Raw genomic sequence first — 17,049 nt, 5'->3', positions numbered from 1 at the left:
TGGCACATTTCAGGATGGGGTAATTTTTCACAGGTTCAATTTGCCGTGTGAATGAACACTCAGGGCAAGACCAAGCCAGTTTCTTGCCCTTCCCCATACTGCCTACCATGGGGGCACAACCCAGTGGGGAATTCTCCTGTGCTATCCCCACTGAAAGGAACAGGAGATGAGCAAGGGGACAGCATTTCAAGGAGCCTGGGCAGGACAGCACCCCTGTGGGTCCAATCTGTCAATCTCCAGCCACAGAGACTGGCTCTCTGAGTAGAGACAAAGCAAACAGGCAGCCATCTACATGATACAGGAAGTCCTGGCTAAGCCATTCCATCACCTCCCCCTGTCCGCAAAACCCCTCTTCCTGGGAGCGAAGGGCAAGGCATGCATGAGCTCAGGGGACAGTTTCACATCCACGCAAAAGAATCTATGGCCACCTTGGAGCACCAGGAGAACAAGAGCCAACGCCCAGGTATGCATTTGCAATCTTCCTCCTCCTCCCTCTCGGGATCTTCAGGGAGGGAGGGAGAACCGAGACAAGCTCAGGAAGGCAGCCCTCACTTCTTTACTGTGTCTGCTTGAATGACGTTCGGAAGAAGAGGGGACTAAACTTAGAAGCAGAGCCCCAAGCACTTCCAAGTATTCTGGAAGACTTGTATGTCTGAGGAGGAGCGGCAAGCCCTACTCTGCTGGGCTGTGCTTTTCAGCTCAAAGGTTTTTCAAATGCTCCCTTTGCAAGTGCAAAAATCTCAGCCTGAAGGACTTCCAAGTCAGCAGAACTTTTGGCTCCCTCAATCCAGGGGTTTGCTCCTTGAAGCATTTTAGTTTTTGAAAGAAGGGGGAATATGCAAGTTTCAAATGCGCTTTCTCTAAGCCAGCCCCAGGGGGAAACCTCAGGACAGGCCAATCCAAAACCAGAGACTTTCATTACGCTCAAGGCCCGCTGTGCTCCTAAGCAACAAGGTGTGGGACAGCCATGTGGGGAGTGCCCTGGAAGGGGAGGGCAGCAACTCTCAGAACAGAGGGAAATGCCTGACGGAACTGGGAATCCTTTGGCCAGGGGAATATTCGGGGATGGGCTGGACTGGGAGTCGGGAGATCCGGGTTCTAGTCCCCACTCGGCCATGGAAGCTCACTGGGTGACTTTGGGCCAGTCACAGACTCTCAGCCCAACCCACCTCACAGAGTTGTTGTTGTGAGGATAAAAAGGGAGGAAGGAGGAGGATCATGTATGCTGCCTTGAGTTCCTTGGAGGAAAAAAGGCAGGATATAAATGCAATAAATAAATAAATGGGCAGGAGGGGGATCAATCCCAACCCATCTAAAAGATGAAGAAACCTGCTCACCCCAACAAGCTACCAAGGACACGGCGACAGGCTTAAAGCAGAAGGTTGGAGATCCAGGCTGGATATGGGGAAGACCCTCCCAACTCACTCTGGGGCAGATGAGGAAGGGACTGCCCCAGCAACCCCAGAGCTGCCTCCTTCTGGAGACGCCACAGCAGCCAGGCATCTTTTGGTGCTGTGGGAAGGGAGAGGGCAGGGCCTGGACGTGGGCAGGGCAAGCCACAGAGCTGCAGCCAGTGAGTATGCAACAGGATGCGAGCAGGGAAGCCGGCCTTCCCGACATCAACCACCCCCCACTCCCTCACAATGCTATGCCAGTCAATGCCCCTTTGATCTGAGCAGGAGCCAGCTGGCCCTGCAGATGCTGGAATGCAATTGGGGGCAGGTGGATGACAGATGAAAGAGGGCGAGCAGAAGCCCCTCTTGGTGCAAGCCCCCCACCTCATCAGCTGGCCGCAGCGAGAGAGCAGCAAAGTTGGAAAGTGGAGGAGGAAGGTGCTGGATCCTGCCAGACGATGGCACCGTGCTCTGGAGTCCCGCTTGCAGCCAGACGCCCCCTAAGTCACCAAGCATTCCAGCCAGGATATCTGTATACTCCCCATCTCCACATCCAGCAACTGAAGAATGCCCCAAGGGCCGGGGGTCGGGGGAGAATGACAGTGGCCTGGCAGATGGTGGAACAGAGCCAGCCCCACCATCCCCAAGTTAACACCAGCGACAGGCAGGCCGGCCCACGTGCTCCACCTGGACACAGAAGCCACTGTGTGTGTGCCAAGCCTGCTGGGCTGGCTAAGCGTTTTGTCAGCCACATGATTCAAAGGGGATGGCACGAGGCTACTCAGAAGTGCATTTGTGCTCCGGGGAGGCTGATGGACACGTGGCCCAGTGTGGTGGGCCAGGCAGGAGCCAGCAAGATGCTGTCACCACCCGAGGGGAGAAGACCACAGCGAGATGACAGCCGTTCTTTGCCAGTTGTGATGAAAAGCAAGCCAGACAATGCCCACAGATTGCGTCCTGCCCCCCCAAACCAGTTGCCCCCTCCTTCCCCAAGGCCACGTTACTCGTGTCTGGACATCCGCAGAAGAACAAGAGTTTGCAACGAGGCCACCAGTGCCCCAGAGCCAGCAATACCACTTCTCTCGAGCTGCTTCTGGGACGCTCTCTGCCCCACCAACCCTTGTGCACTCTTTTGTTACAGTTTAGGACTCTGGATCTTAAGAGACAAGGCATGCCTCCCGAGACAGCAGGCTCCTTTGCTTTTCAGGCAGCAGCTCACAGGAACAAGGCTGGGAAAATTCTCACGCACACTGAAGCGGCAGCATCAAAAATGTTTAGCCCCCAGCCCCAAGTGGCAATTATGGAGAGACACAGGGAGTGCTGCCAAAATGGTCAGTGCTACCATGACGTTTAGGAGTCTAGGCATCGAGCTCAGGCAGATGTCCATGAAATCTGGCTGGCCCTGGTGGACAGACCAACATTTGTGGTTGCCGGAGCCTTGCCCTTCCCCAACAGAGGGCAGCAGAAGGGAGGGTCCTGTCTCCAGCGCTGCATCCAGCCTCAGGAAGTGCTCAGGTCCCAGGTCAGGGATAACCCCCCTGCCACCCACGAACTCAGTATGGGTCCTGTGGCTGGTCTGTGTCGTGCTGCACTTCCAAGGCACTCCTGGGGCACCTCAGAAGTACAACGTGGCACAGAGTGGCCGTGGGGGATCTGCAGAGCACTGCAGGGATCCCCAGAGCACTCTACAGCGCAGGGCAGTTGCGCAGGTGATCCCCGCCCGCGAGCTGGGGAGAAGGGCTGGGCGTGCCACGCCTGCCAGCAGCGGGCAGGCACGGAAGTACAGCCTTCCGGGCAAGCAAGAGCACCGATCCCACCCGGAGCAGCCCATCGCAGTCATCAGCACTGACAAGCACACCACACCCAAACCAAAACAGGCTGGCAGGGCTTCAGCCAGCCTTGCAAATACGCCCACAGAAGGTACGCGCCTGCAAGAGATGTTTTCCTAGCAGGCTCAGAGGAAGTAGCAGGCATTCCCAAGCTTGCTGCAGAGGAAGGAAGCCCTCCTCAGCCTGCATTTCCCTGCAGCTACTTAAAAAGAAAAGCCTCAGCAACAAGAGCCATGCTGGACCAGACCAAAGACCCATCTCTTCCAGCATTCTGACCCACAGTGGCCAGCCAGATGCCTCCAGGGGAGCCCAAACGCAGGACACGAGGCCAAGGGCCACCCTCCATGAACTGGTCTAATCCCCCTTTACAGCCATTCAAGTTGGTGACATCACTGCATCTTGTGGTACCACATTCCATAGTTTAACTATGTGCTGCACAAAGTACTTCCTGAGCGTTGTAACCTTTCCTCATAGGGGAATTGCTCCAGCCTTTGGATCATTTTAACTGCCCTTTTCTGCACCTTTTCCAGCTCTACAATATCCTTTTTAGGTGCAGTGAGAAGAACTGTACATAGTATTCCAAGTGTGATGGCACTATGGATTTGTATAAGAGCAGCATGATCTTGGCAGTTTTATTTTCGATTCCTTTCCTAATTATGCCTAACATGGAATTTGCCTTTTTTCAGAGCAGCCACACACTGGGCTGGTTCACACAATCAAATAAGCTACCACAGCTTATTTAAGCCAAGGAGGGCTGTGGCACAGATGGATGGCCATAATGAATATTCAAGCCTCAGCTTGTCAGGTCATCCGAACCCAGGCAGTGGGAGTCGCGCGAGGGATCTTCATTGAGCTGTGCGCCACAAGCCCAACACGATATCTGGAATGTGCATCACTTTACACTTGCTTACATTGAACGACATTTGCCATTTGGCTGCCCATTCTCCCAGTTTGGAGAGATCCTTTTGGAGCTCCTCACAATCCCTTTTTGTTTTAACCACCCTAAACAATCGGGTGTCATTGGCAAACTTGGCCATTTCACTGCTCACTCCTAATTCCAGATCATTTATGAACAGGTTGAAAAGCATTGGTCCCAATACAGATCTCTGTGGGGCCCCACTGTTTACTTCCCTCCACTGGGAGAATTTACCATTTGTTCGTACTCTCTGCTTTCTGTTCTTTAACCAATCCATAAGAGGACCTCTCATCTTACACTATGACTGCTCAGGAGTTTTTGATGAGGGACTTTATCAAAAGCCAGTTCAAGTAAAGTACCGAATCACTGCTATCCACATGCTTACTGACACTCTCAAAGAACTCTAAAAGGTCAGGGAGACAGGACTTGCCTTTGCAGAAGCCACGATGATTCTTCTTTCCCAGATCAGCCATTGAGCTAACTGTCCTGTATTTTCCTGAATTCCCCCAGATCCCTTTTTAAAAACGAGCGTTACATTGGCCACTTTTCAGTCCTCTGGCTCAGAGGCCAGCCTTCGGAATATGTTGCATAGCTTTGTTAGAAGATCAGCAGTTTGACATTTCAATTCCTTAAGAACTCTTGGATGGATACTGCCTGGGACCGGGGATTTGTTGGTTTCCAATCTGCCTTATATCAAGCAGACAGGGAGAGGAGGGACGGCGTGCTCCGTCGCTCCTCGGACGGACGGCTTGGTTTCCTTGCAGGTCGTGGAGGAAGGGGCTCCTCTTCCTCCAGGGCTCAGACCACGTGAACTGGTGGAGGGGAACCCAGCCCACTCACTCAGCCACCGGCATGGAATTCCTGGGCTAAAACAAATGGCAAAATGTGTGCATGTATAAGTGCGGATGGGGGTGGGTGGGAATTGCATTACAAAGTATTTTAGGCTGGTCCTTTATGATCCCTGCTGCTCTCCATCACACGCAAAGGGGCTTAGCAAGAGGAAGGGAAATGGCTGGGCTAAGGAGAGAACACCGGATGGCCAAGGCCTCCCCTGGCCACATGCAGCCTCAGCGGATGGCTTCACAGAGCTAGTGGCGCCATGCACCGGGAGCCACCTAAGCACAGGCAGGGATTGTCGCAGTCGTCTGCTGTGGGTGCTTCCGGGGAAGGGCGGCTCCCGGAGCTACCTAGCAAAAGATCTCACGCAGCAGGTTCGCCTTTTTTTCCTAAGCGGATTTTCTGTGGCAAGGGAAAAGAACGAAGAGATGGGAAAATACAGGGGGGTTATGAGTGGGAGATGTTGTTCCCTGCCCCGCCCCACTCATAAAATTCCGTGGATGAGGCAGGGCGATGATGCTATAAATGCCTCATTAATGACATTTCCCAGCTTTGCCTGAAAGCAAATTCAACCCCAAAGGTTAGATGTCCCCATGCTGGTGAGGAAAAAGACAGTAACAGCCACATCGCTTTTTAAAATGACGAACAACTCCTCCATGGGAGTCCTCTCCTTGCCACCTGTGGGGACACTTTCCCTGGCGCCAGACTGGAAATGCCTCCGTGTTAGAAACAAGAGTCCACCTCATTTGCTCAGTAAGCAACTCCTAGGCAGATCAGCAAATCCTGGAGAGCAGTGTCGGGGAGAGGCAGGCACTCTTGCCTTCTGCAGATAAAGGGTCGCCTTCTTGCTATCCGGGCATGCAGAGTACTACAACAGTGACAGGCGGTGCCGACGGAGAGCTGACCGGTGCCTGCCGTTCCACAGAAAAGGGCTGTTCCAGGCTGCAGAGTGCTCACACTACTCAAGGGGTCAGGAGGGACCACAGCAACCCCTTGCCTCACTGCTCCTGGCTACTGAAGTCCCAGGCCTGGCCACACAGAAAGCCACCAGGAGAAGCAGAAGATAAGGTGCCAAGGAGGCAGGGAGGGCGGCGCAGGCAGACGCAGGGCTGCTGGCAGGGCTCAATGGGCCCCATGGCCCTGCAGGAGGCCTTCAGAGGATCTCGCTCAGGGGTGCACAACCTACAGGTCACATGTGCCCCCTCCCCAGTGCTATTTGGGGCTCCCCACGATCCCCACAGCCCAAAGTGCCACCTAATTTGCTGCCGCTGACAACACTCTAGCAACCAACACGCAGAGGGCTGTTTTAGGTTTGAGGGGAAGTGTGCGCGGAGGAAGAAGAATGTGCACACGTGTTTGTGTATGTATGGGGGGGCAGAAGAGAGAGAGTGCGCGCATTTGCCTGTACTTGCAAACATGCGTTTGTGCACGTGTGTGGCCCCCAGTCCCTCCACCGACACCACGTCTGACCCTTGGAGTCGAAAGGATTGTGCAGCCCGGCTCTAGCTAGTCTGGTCAAAAGGTTTTGGCACATTAAACATTCAATTATACATAACTGATAAAGATACAGCCCACACCCTTTACATTTGTAGGCTCTGCTTTCATTGGGGTGTTGCTGCACATGCGGTGTTCAGAACAGAGCCCCCACCCTGGAGGTGAAGTCACTTTTTCCCTGGTGACTGGTGCGTCCTCTCTTTTTCTATTGTCCCTGTTTCCTTCAGTGGCAACAAATGCATACCGATGGCACTCCTGGCAACAGTGTTTTATGGAAAAGGATCCTGCCCACCCCAAGGAAGGCCAGCCAGCGTCTGCAGCAGCATCCCCGCCCCAACCCCCACTACCCACTCTCCCTACCCCACTACTCTCCCACACTGGAGGCGTTCAAGACGAGGCTGGACAGCCATCTGTCTGGGATGCTCTGACTTGGATTCCTGCATTGAGCAGGGGGTTGGACTTGATGGCCTTGTAGGCCCCTTCCAGCCCTACTATTCTATGATTCTATACCCATTCTGGCGGCTCCATGGAGGAGGGAGAGCTCCCTGCCCACCCACAGCCATGGCCGCCACTGTGCAGCTAGGTGAGGCAGCACTGGAGAACTTCCATGCTGTGGCTGGAAAGCAAATGCTCTTACTAAATGCATAAAACCTCCTGCTCTCCTGCCCCAGCTGGGAGGGATCCAGCAGGGAGAGGTGATGGAGGGATAGGGACGCTCTGAGGTATGCTGCTACTGCCTCTGGGCAGGCCCAAACAATTATGAGAACAAAGGAGTTTCAGAAAGAGGTTTCTGTCTGAGGCAGCCAGGAAGGAGGAAAGCCTGCCCCTTTGAGGGCTTCCCACCAGGCCTCTCCTCATGAGCTTCCTTCCTTCCACTCTTGCTTGAGAGATGCTTGGGGGCAGGGGGATGCTTTGTTGTTGTCCAGTCGTTCAGTTGTGTCCGACTCTTTGTGACCCCATGGACCACAGCACGCCAGGCCCTCCTGTCCTCCGCTCCCTCCCTCCCTCCGTGTCTGGTGCCTGAACTACGTGGCTGCCTTTTCAGCACAGAGGACTGCCAGAGAAGGGGTTCTGCTGGGGCAGAGCAGAGAGGCAGGCAGCAGGGCTTCACCATGCCTTCGGGAAGAGGTGGCCCAAGCAAGGGTGCTTCGACAGCAGGAGGGCTCCTACTGCCACCAGAGAGAAGGCACCGTGCAGCTATTCCGTCTTTTGTTTCTTAACAGATTATCTGCGAGGAGAGAACAGACAGAAGAAGGGGGTGGGAAAACATGGGAGGTTTCCCATCACTTCCACAAGTGAGAGACAATGTCATGTGGACACACACACCCCGTAACATTCTGTGAATGGGCCATAAAAGCCTCGCCTGAAGCCATCCTAAGAGACATGGACCTTTTTCTTTGATTAAATCTGCCCCACCACTGCGTTTCGTGCTCCTCTCTGCCGCCTCCCTGCCTGGCTGGCTGCTCAAGGAGGCCCCCAGCCACACACAGGTCATACTCTGACTCACAACTCTCCCCCATCTACTGGGCACCAGCAATCCAGGCACTCAGGACTCCCCCTGGACTGCATCGAATGAGTTGCGACTGGGATTCTGTCTAAGCATCCCATGAAACCCTCGACAGGCAATCCAGCCGTGGAGAGGAGGGGGCAGGTTCACAAGGAGCAGATGAAGGCACTGGAGCCAGGGCCAGAGGAGGGATGGAAGGAGCGGCAGGGAGGACCCACTGGTGACACTCAGCCAGCCAGGATGCTACAGGATACTAGAGAAGAGAGAGTATTCCCCGGAGGTCAACATCTGCGGGGGGGTGGGGGGGGTGGATCAGTGGTGGAGCCCCTGCTTTGCAAGAAGAAGGTTCGATTCCCAACAGCATTTCCAGGTAGGGCAGAAAAATATCTCCTGCCTGAAACTCCTGGAGAGCTGCTGCCGCCAATCAGGGTCAATAATACTGGGCTATAGGGCAACTTCCTCTCTTCCTACCTTTGTCACTTGCTTATTCTTGCCATCCTGTGCATAACTGTTCCCCCCCCCCCAAACACACAGATACACCCCAAAGCAAGGCGGGGAACCTACATTGCACTTGGCTCCCCGTTCCTCCACAAGATCCTACACTTGGGCTCAGAGAGAGGTTGCCCTGCAAGCTGATCCTTCCCAGCCACGCACGGCATTTTGCAGCTGGCCCTGACTGTCCATATTCAGCACAGCCAGCTGCCTCTTCCCCTCCCCCCATACCCCCAGCCCCCTAGAATCTAGATCACAGGAGAAGGGAGAGGATGAGGAGAGCACAAACTACCAGCAAGCAGACTGGGGGAAGTTCAGACCCCTGGCTAAAAACAAGAATGTTAAAAACTCCAGATGTTTCCTTTCTTGGATAAAAGGGGTTTTTGAAGAAGTAATTGCTGGCTGGACATTCTTGCTGTCAGCAGACACAGGTGGAAACGTTTGGTGGGAGCCAGAAGCGTGCTCGGCTCCAGAGGGAATGGCGGAACTGACCCAGCCAGGAGGGATGCCCATTTATACTCTTAGGGCACGGTGGCGGTGGGTGGATGGGAGAGACGGGGGCCAGGAAGAAGCTCTCCCCCAGCCAGGGAACTTCTGTCCTCTCGGTCACTGCTGTCAGCAAACCCCACATGCAAATAGCCACAGAGGAGCCCACAGCCAGGTCTTCCTCCATCTGTGCTCAGGGGCCTAAGCACAGAACACAAGCCCAGCAGCTGGGCAGCATTCAAGGGTGTCTCCAGCAGCAGCAGAGGACAGCATGGGCGGGGACACAGAGATGGCCAGCCCTGGAGGAGCAGGGGAGAGGCCCCGGAGCTCACGCTGCGCATGGATGCTCAGCTGCCAGCTGGACAAGGGCACGAGGAGCAGCTGCTGCTGCTGCTGCTACTGTCTGCCCGTGAAGCCTTCAAGCCTCAAGGAAGAGCGAGGATGAAACTGGAGTTTATTGTGTAAACCGCTTCAAGAACTATTCTAACTAAATGCACCGAGGGGCCATGACCTTCTGGGCAGCTGCTCTGCTCAGGGACGGGATGCCAGCCACACACGTGCCAGTGGCTTCCTGCCTGCTCCCCTTCCAGCCTTCTCTCACCCGCACGCTCTACCACCTCCCTCTATAAAATCATAGAACAGTAAGGTTGGAAGGGGCCTACAAGACCATCAAGTCCAGCCCCCTGCTCAATGCAGGAATCCAAGTCAGAGCATCCCTGGCAGGTGGCTGTCCAGCATCGTCTTGAACGCCTCCAGTGTGGGAGAGCCCACCGCCACCCTAGGTAACTGGTTTCATTGTTGTATTGCTCTGACAGTCAGGAAGTTTTTCCTGATGTTCAGCCGGAATCTGGCTTCCTGTCACTTGAGCCCATGATTCCGTGTCCTGCACTCTGGGATGATCGAGAAGAGATCCTGGCCTTCTTCCCTGTGACAACCTTTCAAGTCCTTGAAGAGCACTACCCTATCTCCCCTCAGTCTTCTCTTCTCAAGGCTAAACATGCCCAGTTCTTTCAGTCTCTCCTCACAGGGCTTTGTGTCCAGTCCCCTGATCATCTTTGTTGCCCTCCTCTGAACCCTCTCCAGTTTGTCTGCATCCTTCTTAAAGTGTGGTGCCCAGAACAGGACACAGTACTCCAGATGAGGCCTAACCAGTGCTGAGTAGAGGGGAACTAGTACTTCCCAGGACTTGGAAGCTATGCTTTTATTAATGCAGTCCAAAATAGCAGTTGCCTTTTTTGCAGCCACATCACATTGTCAGCTCACATTCAGCTTGTGATCAACAACAATTCCAAGATCCTTCTTGCTTGTAGTGTTGTTGAGCCAAGTATCGCCCATCTGGTCACTGTGCATTTGGTTTCTTTTTCCTAGGTGCAGACTTGACATTTATCCCTATTAAACTGCATTCTGTTGTTTTCTGCCCAGTGCTTCTGTCTATCAAGATCACTTTGAATTTTGTTTCTGTCTTCCAAAGTATTAGCTATCCCGCCCAATTTTGAGTCATCTGCAAATGTGATCAGCATTTGATCAAATTTGTTCTCTCTGCTTTGGCTTCAGGGGAGCATAAGCAAAGCAAACAGCCCCAAATCAACAGGAAAGCGCCTGCCCAGGCACATTCCTGCCCCCACCTGCCCCAAGAGAAAACAGCCCGGGGGGCAGGACCCCAGGCACAGGGACAGGAGTACCAGTGGAAGGTTACCCGAGGACTGAATCTGGCAGGAGGACCTTTGCCCTAGCCGAATGCCGAGGAGGCAGCTTCACTGCAACACACACGAGGAGGCTGAGGCCTGGGCCTGCCTGTCATGCTGGGGCCTCCACAGCCCAGCCCCTATCTGCGCTGGGATCAGAGCCCAAGAGAGAGCTGAAAGTCCCTCTTGATGCTGGACTCTGTAAAAGCAAACTCTCCACTGATATGGAAGGAGCAAGAATCATAAAGAAATGGCTGGCATATCCCTTCTTTCCTGGTGGGGAGGCTATTCAAAAAGCTTCTCAGCCCAGTGGGCTGCTGTGTGTCCCTGGGCTGAGCACAGCAATTTGTCAAAAGACAGCCAAGGGGGTCCTTGGGCAACTGGAGAGTGATTGTGCCTTTCCAACAATTGTTCTCACGTTCTCTCCCTTTACACACACTATTATACCCCCCCCAGCCAAATCCTATCAAACTGAGAAACGGGGTCCTACCTGACAGCTGCATCTCTGAAGTGGCAGCTGGCATGAAATTCCTCATGCACCGGGGGCTGGCTGGCAATTACCCAACAGGAGCCACTCCAAAGCACTGCTGATGAGGTTGTGAGGCTAGCCAGGCCAGCCCCCCACCCTGCAGTCCCAGGGGCCCATCTCATGCCCCTGCCTCTGGTGCCTGGCTTTCGCTGCAAAGACGTGTCTGTGCAGGGTGTCTCAAGGGGTGAGGAGCCCAAGACTGGGCCCCCAGAGTCCTGCGAACAGCAGAGGAAGAGGCTGTGCGGCTCACAGGCCAGGCAATGTGGGGGCAGAACTCAAAGGCACACAGTGGGAACTCTGGCTCAGGGCACCCCCACCACCCAGAATCCTCCCCCTCCTCTCTACAAGCAGAAGGCCAAAGAGCAAAGATGCCCCAGAGGTTCATAACCTCTTCTAAAGGGCCCACAAACGTCTAAAAGCGCCCTGTGAAGAAGCCCGTTGAATCTGAGCATACCTAGGCAGTCTCTTCCAACATACTCTGCTCAAGCACCGCTGCACGTGGCCAGAGGAAAGCATCACATCACCCTTGCCGCCGCTTGTCCCACCCCCCCTCTTGATTCTGCTCCATTCCTTCAGCCCCTGGCCATTCCTTCCCAAGGCCGTGGAAACAGAATTGGAACAGAAATTCAAAATCTGAAAGCTCACATATGTCAACAAAGCACATTTATATCCTATTTATTCCAAGTGTATAATCCAGAACTTTGCTCCCCTTCAGCACTTCCCACATGCCAGGACATACGGAGACGAGCACTTCTCAGATAAGTGAGACCTGGCATGAGATCCCGGGTTTAAAACCAGAGAAAATCATGATACCTGGATGACGACATCCCCTGCTTTTGGCATGAAGGTCACATCCTGAGAAGCCACACGGGGGAGGGGGAGGCTCCGCCGCCTGCGGTGGACAGAAGACACTAGGCTGGGCAGAGCAAGCCACCTTCCATACCATCTCTATAAACAACACTAGACAGTGAGAACCAGTGTGGAGCAGTGGCTGGAGTGTTGGACTGAGAGTCGGGAGATCCAGGTTCTAGTCCTCATTTGATCATGGAAGCTCACTGGGTGACTTTGGGCCAGTCCAGGGGTGTCATTAGCAGAAGGCCCACCTGGGCACAGGCCCTGGATCTTTTTTGAGCTGTGCCCCGGATCTTTTAAGCTGTCCCAATTGTGATTTTATTACATTTTATTACATTGACTTGCACTGGAAAATAGAAACAGCCATAACCTTTTAGTTTGTAAGATAAATACATGAGGTTTGGAGACCTGGTAGCCCCTATGGAGCTGACTGAACCTGCCAAATTTCAGGCAGTTAGGTCCAGTGCGTTTTGTGCTAGTCACAGGTAAAATTTGCTTTTTCAAGAAAATCTGTCAAAGTAAAGAGCTATAATTTTTTTGTTCTTCCACATAAGTACATGGAATTTGGGGACCTGGCTGCCCCCATGGAGCTGACTGAGCCTGCCAAAGTTCAGACAGTGAGGTCAAGCAACCTTTGTGCTAGCCACAGGTAAAATTGGCTTTTTTCAAGAAAATCTGTCAAAGTAAAGAGCTATAATTTTTTTGTGCTTCCACATATAGTCAGGGCCAGAAATATTGGAACAAGAATAACTGTTTTGGCAGTTGGCCTCTGTACACCACCACATTGAAGTTGAAAGGGAACACACCCAGATGGGAGCGAAGTCAGGACTTTCAGCCGTAATTCAAGGGGTTTGACAAAAGTGGGGCGCTAACCATTCAGGAAGCACAGCCAGTGGCATACACACACACACACCATCGTTGGTGGCTCATAAGTAATGGAACAAACCAACATCATTTCAAACTTAAGGATCGCCTTTAATACTGGGATGAAAATCCTTTGCAGTCAATGACTGCCTGAAGTCTGGAACCCATGGACATGACCAAAGGCTGCGTTTCCTCCCTCGAGATGCTTTGCCACGCCTTTACTGCAGCTGCCTTCAGCTGCTGCTTGTTTGTGGGTCTTTCTGCCTTCAGTCTTGTCTTCAGAAAGTGAAAAGCATGCTCTGTTGGGTTGAGATCAGGTGACTGACTTGGCCATTGAAGAACATCCCACTTCTTTGCCTGGGGAAACTCTTGGGTAGCTTTTGCTGTATGTTTTCGGTCATATCCATCTGCAATATGAAGTGGCATCCTATCAGTTTGGCAGCATTCAGCTGAACCTGAGCACGAAGTATAGCCCTATACACTTCAGAATTCATCCTGCTGCTTTTATCAGCAGTCAGGTCATCAATAAACACCAGTGACCCGGTTCCACTGGCAGCCATACATGCCCATGCCATAGCACTGCCTCCACCATGTTTGACAGATGCTGTGGTATGCTTTGGATCATCAGCTGTTCCTTTCCTTCTCCATACTTTTCTTCCCATCATTCTGGTACAAGTTAATCTTGGTCTCATCAGTCCAAAGAATCTTATTCCAGAACTGGGCAGGCTTTTTTAGGTGTTTGCTGGCAAAGGCTAATCTGGCCTGTCTGTTCTTGAGCGTTACCAGTGGTTTGCACCTTGTTGTGAAGCCTCTGTATTTACATTCATAAAGCCTCTTGACTGTAGATGTTGACAATGGCATGCCTAGCTCCGCAAGAGCGTTCTTGACCTGGCTAGATGTTGTGAACGGGTTCCTCTTCACCATGAGCAGAATTCTGCGGTCATCCACTTTAGTTGCCTTCCGTGGTCTGCCAGGCCTTTTGCTGTTGCTGAGCTTGCCAGTTAATTCCTTCTTTTTCAGGATGTTCCAAACTGTGGTGTTGGCCACTCCCACTGTTTTTGCTATCTCTCTGATGGGTTTATTTTGTTTCCTCAGCCTAATGATGGCCTCCTTCACTCGCATGGACACCTCTTTGGACCTCATGTTGGGAGTTCCAGTGAACAGCTACCAAATGCAAATGTAACACTCAGAGCCACCTCCAGGCCTTTTCTCTGCTTGATTGGTCATGGGGTACCCAGGAAACAGGCCACACCTGGCCACGCAGCTGCTCACCAGCCATTTGTTCCATTACTTACGAGCCACCAATGATGGGGGAGGGGTGTATGCCACTGGCTGTACTTCCTGAATGGTTAGCGCCCCACTTTTGTCACACCCCTTGAATTACAGCTGAAAGTCCTGACTTCGCTCCCATCTGGGTGTGCTTCCTTTCAACTTCAATGTGGTGGTATACAGAGGCCAACTGCCAAAACAGTTATCCTTGTTCCAATATTTCTGGCCCTGACTGTAGGTGCATGGAATTTGGGGACCTGGCAGCCTCTCTGGAGTTGACTGAACCTGCCAAATTTCAGACAGTTAGGTCCAGTGGCTTTTGTGCTAGCCATGCATAAAGTTCCCTTTTCTCAAAGACCAAAACAAAAAGTAAAAACTGTCAGGCCACACAGGAGATTAGAGATCTTAGTCAGAAGGTGTTTAAGCTGACCATTATGAGGTCACTAACCCTAATCTCTTCAATTTAAGCCGAAATTTTGCAAGAAGCAGCTCATGATCTGAGCCACAGTCAGCTCCAGGTCTTGTTTTGACTGACTGTATGGAGTTTCTCCATCTTTGGCTGCAAAGGACATAATCAATCTGATTTTGATATTGACCATCTGGTGATGTCCATGTGTAGAGTCGTCTCTTGTGCTGTTGGAAAAGAGTGTTTGCTATGATCAGCGTGTTCCCTTGGCAAAACTCTATTAGCTTTTGTCCTGCTTCATTTTGTACACCAAGGCCATGCCTGCCTGTTATCCCGGTGATTTCTTGACTTCCTACTTTAGCATTCCAATCCCCTATGATGAAGAGGACATCTTTTTTTGGTGTTAGTTCTAGAAGGTGTTGTAGGTCTTCATAGAACCGATCAACCTCAGCTTCTTCGGCCTCAGTGGTTGGGGCATAGACTTGAATTACTGTGATGTTGAATGGTTTGCCTTGGATTCGTACTGAGATCATTCTATCGTTTCTGAGATTGTACCCCAGTACTGCTTTTCCCACCCTTTTGTTGACTATGAGTGCTACTCCATTTCTTCTAAGGGATTCTTGCCCACAATAGTAGATATGATGGTCACCTGAATTAAATTCGCCCATGCCTGTCCATTTTAGTTCGCTGATTCCCAAGATGTCGATGTTCCATCTTGCCATCTCATGTTTGACCACCTCCAGCTTACCTTGATTCATTGATCTGACATTCCAGGTTCCTAAACAATATTGTTCTTTACAGCATCGGATTTTCTTTTCACCGCCAGACACATCCACAGCTGAATGTCCTTCCGGCTTTGGCCCAGCCGCTTCATTCTTTCTGGCGCTACTTGGAAATACCCTCTGCTCTTCCCCAGTAGTATATTGGACACCTTCCGACCTGAGGGGCTCATCTTCCGGCATCATATCTTTTAGCCTTGTGATACGTTCCATGGGGTTTTCTTGGCAAGAATACTGGAGTGGGTTGCCATTTCCTTCTCCGGTAGACCACATTTTGTCAGAACTCTCTGCCATGACCTGTCCATCTTGGGTGGCCCTGCACAGAATAGCTTATGGCTTCACTGAGTTACGCAAGCCCCTTCGCCACAACAAAGCAGTGATCGGACTGCAAGGAGGTCAAATCAGTCAATCCTAAAGGAAATCAACCCTGAGTGCTCATTGGAAGGACAGATACTGAAGCTGAAGCTCAAATATTTTGGCCACCTAATGCAAAGAGAAAACTCTCTGGAAAAGACCCTGATGCTGGGAAAGATTGAAGGCAAAAGGAGAAGGGGACGGCAGAGGATGCGATGGCTAGATAGCATCACCGATGCAATGAATATGAACTTGAGCACGCTCCGGGAGAGAGCGCAGGACAGGAAGGCCTGGCGTGCTATGGTCCATGGGGTCAGGAAGAGTCGGACACGACTGAACAACAACAACCCTAATCTCTGGTGTAGGGTTTTTTTGAGGTGCAAAAAACTCCTCTTCCTCTACTTTTCTGCTCTTACATGCCCACTGTTGGGAGCTTGCTTGCAATTAAGTTTTGAAGAGGGAGATGGAGGGGAAGAAAGAGTTCCATGTGAAATACTGGTATTTCACACAGCATCTGATTTCACTGCCCCAAACTGGAATCTTTGGCTTCTGCAGAAGTTTAGTAGCTTCAGTACAGCAAAGGATCCAATCAGCCTCCACAAACTCCTTTCTCCCCCTCCACTTTAATTTCTCCGAAATAACTGTAGGACTCGAATTATTCCAAATGGAGGGTTAGAACTATGTGGCGTCATCGAGGAACTGCCAAGGCTTTTAAATACGTTCAAGAGTGTGTGTTTTTAAAAGCTAGAAAAAGATCTCAGCCACCTCACCTCATAAAGTTAACATAAGTCCATGCAATCCTTACAAACCCTCCACAGCATCCTAAATTCCTCTGAAGTACTACCTCTCTGAAAGGAGCCACTTGGCTTAGGGAATTCCCTCTACAACCCTGCACCCCCGCACATTTCCAATCACCATTCTTCTTTTCTTCTTCCCTCACCTATCCTGTTCTTTCTTTCTCTTCTTTATTCCACCCAGGGCATATCTTGGGGAATTCTTAAAGAGAATTCTCTTTCATGGGCAAGAGATGTTCTGAACTGTATTGGACTTTATACAAACAGACAAGAGGGTTGGTTTTTCTCCTTCTCAAGCCTTTGAGAAAAGTGGGTTCACATGGTTGCAAAGAAACAAATCTGGGGCTGTTTTGTTTGTTAGTTGCCATTATCCAGCAATAGGAAGGGCTGTAGCTCAGTGGTAGAGCACACGCTTGGTATGCAGAAGGTCCTGGGTTCAATCCCCAGCATCTCCAGGTAGGGCTAGGAAAGAATCCTGCCTGAAACTCTGGACAGCCGCTGCTGTCAGTCAGTGTCAACAATACTGGGCTAGATGGACCCAGGGTCTGACTCAGTATAAGGA

At 51.8% G+C, this 17,049-nt stretch overlaps 1 protein-coding gene across 2 annotated transcripts in view; it reads right to left on the bottom strand.

Moving 5' to 3' along the window:
* LRCH4 (leucine rich repeats and calponin homology domain containing 4) overlaps positions 1–17,049 on the bottom strand; it is a 67,238-nt gene that overhangs the window by 29,922 nt on the left and 20,267 nt on the right. The window lies entirely within an intron of this gene.

Source organism: Heloderma suspectum, chromosome 6 (assembly GCF_057233095.1).
Source record: "Heloderma suspectum isolate Gila_16-S chromosome 6, 16-S_ref, whole genome shotgun sequence".
Taxonomy (NCBI): domain Eukaryota; kingdom Metazoa; phylum Chordata; class Lepidosauria; order Squamata; family Helodermatidae; genus Heloderma; species Heloderma suspectum.
Note: the sequence above shows the minus strand (reverse complement) of the source record. Positions and strands in the feature narration are given on the sequence as shown.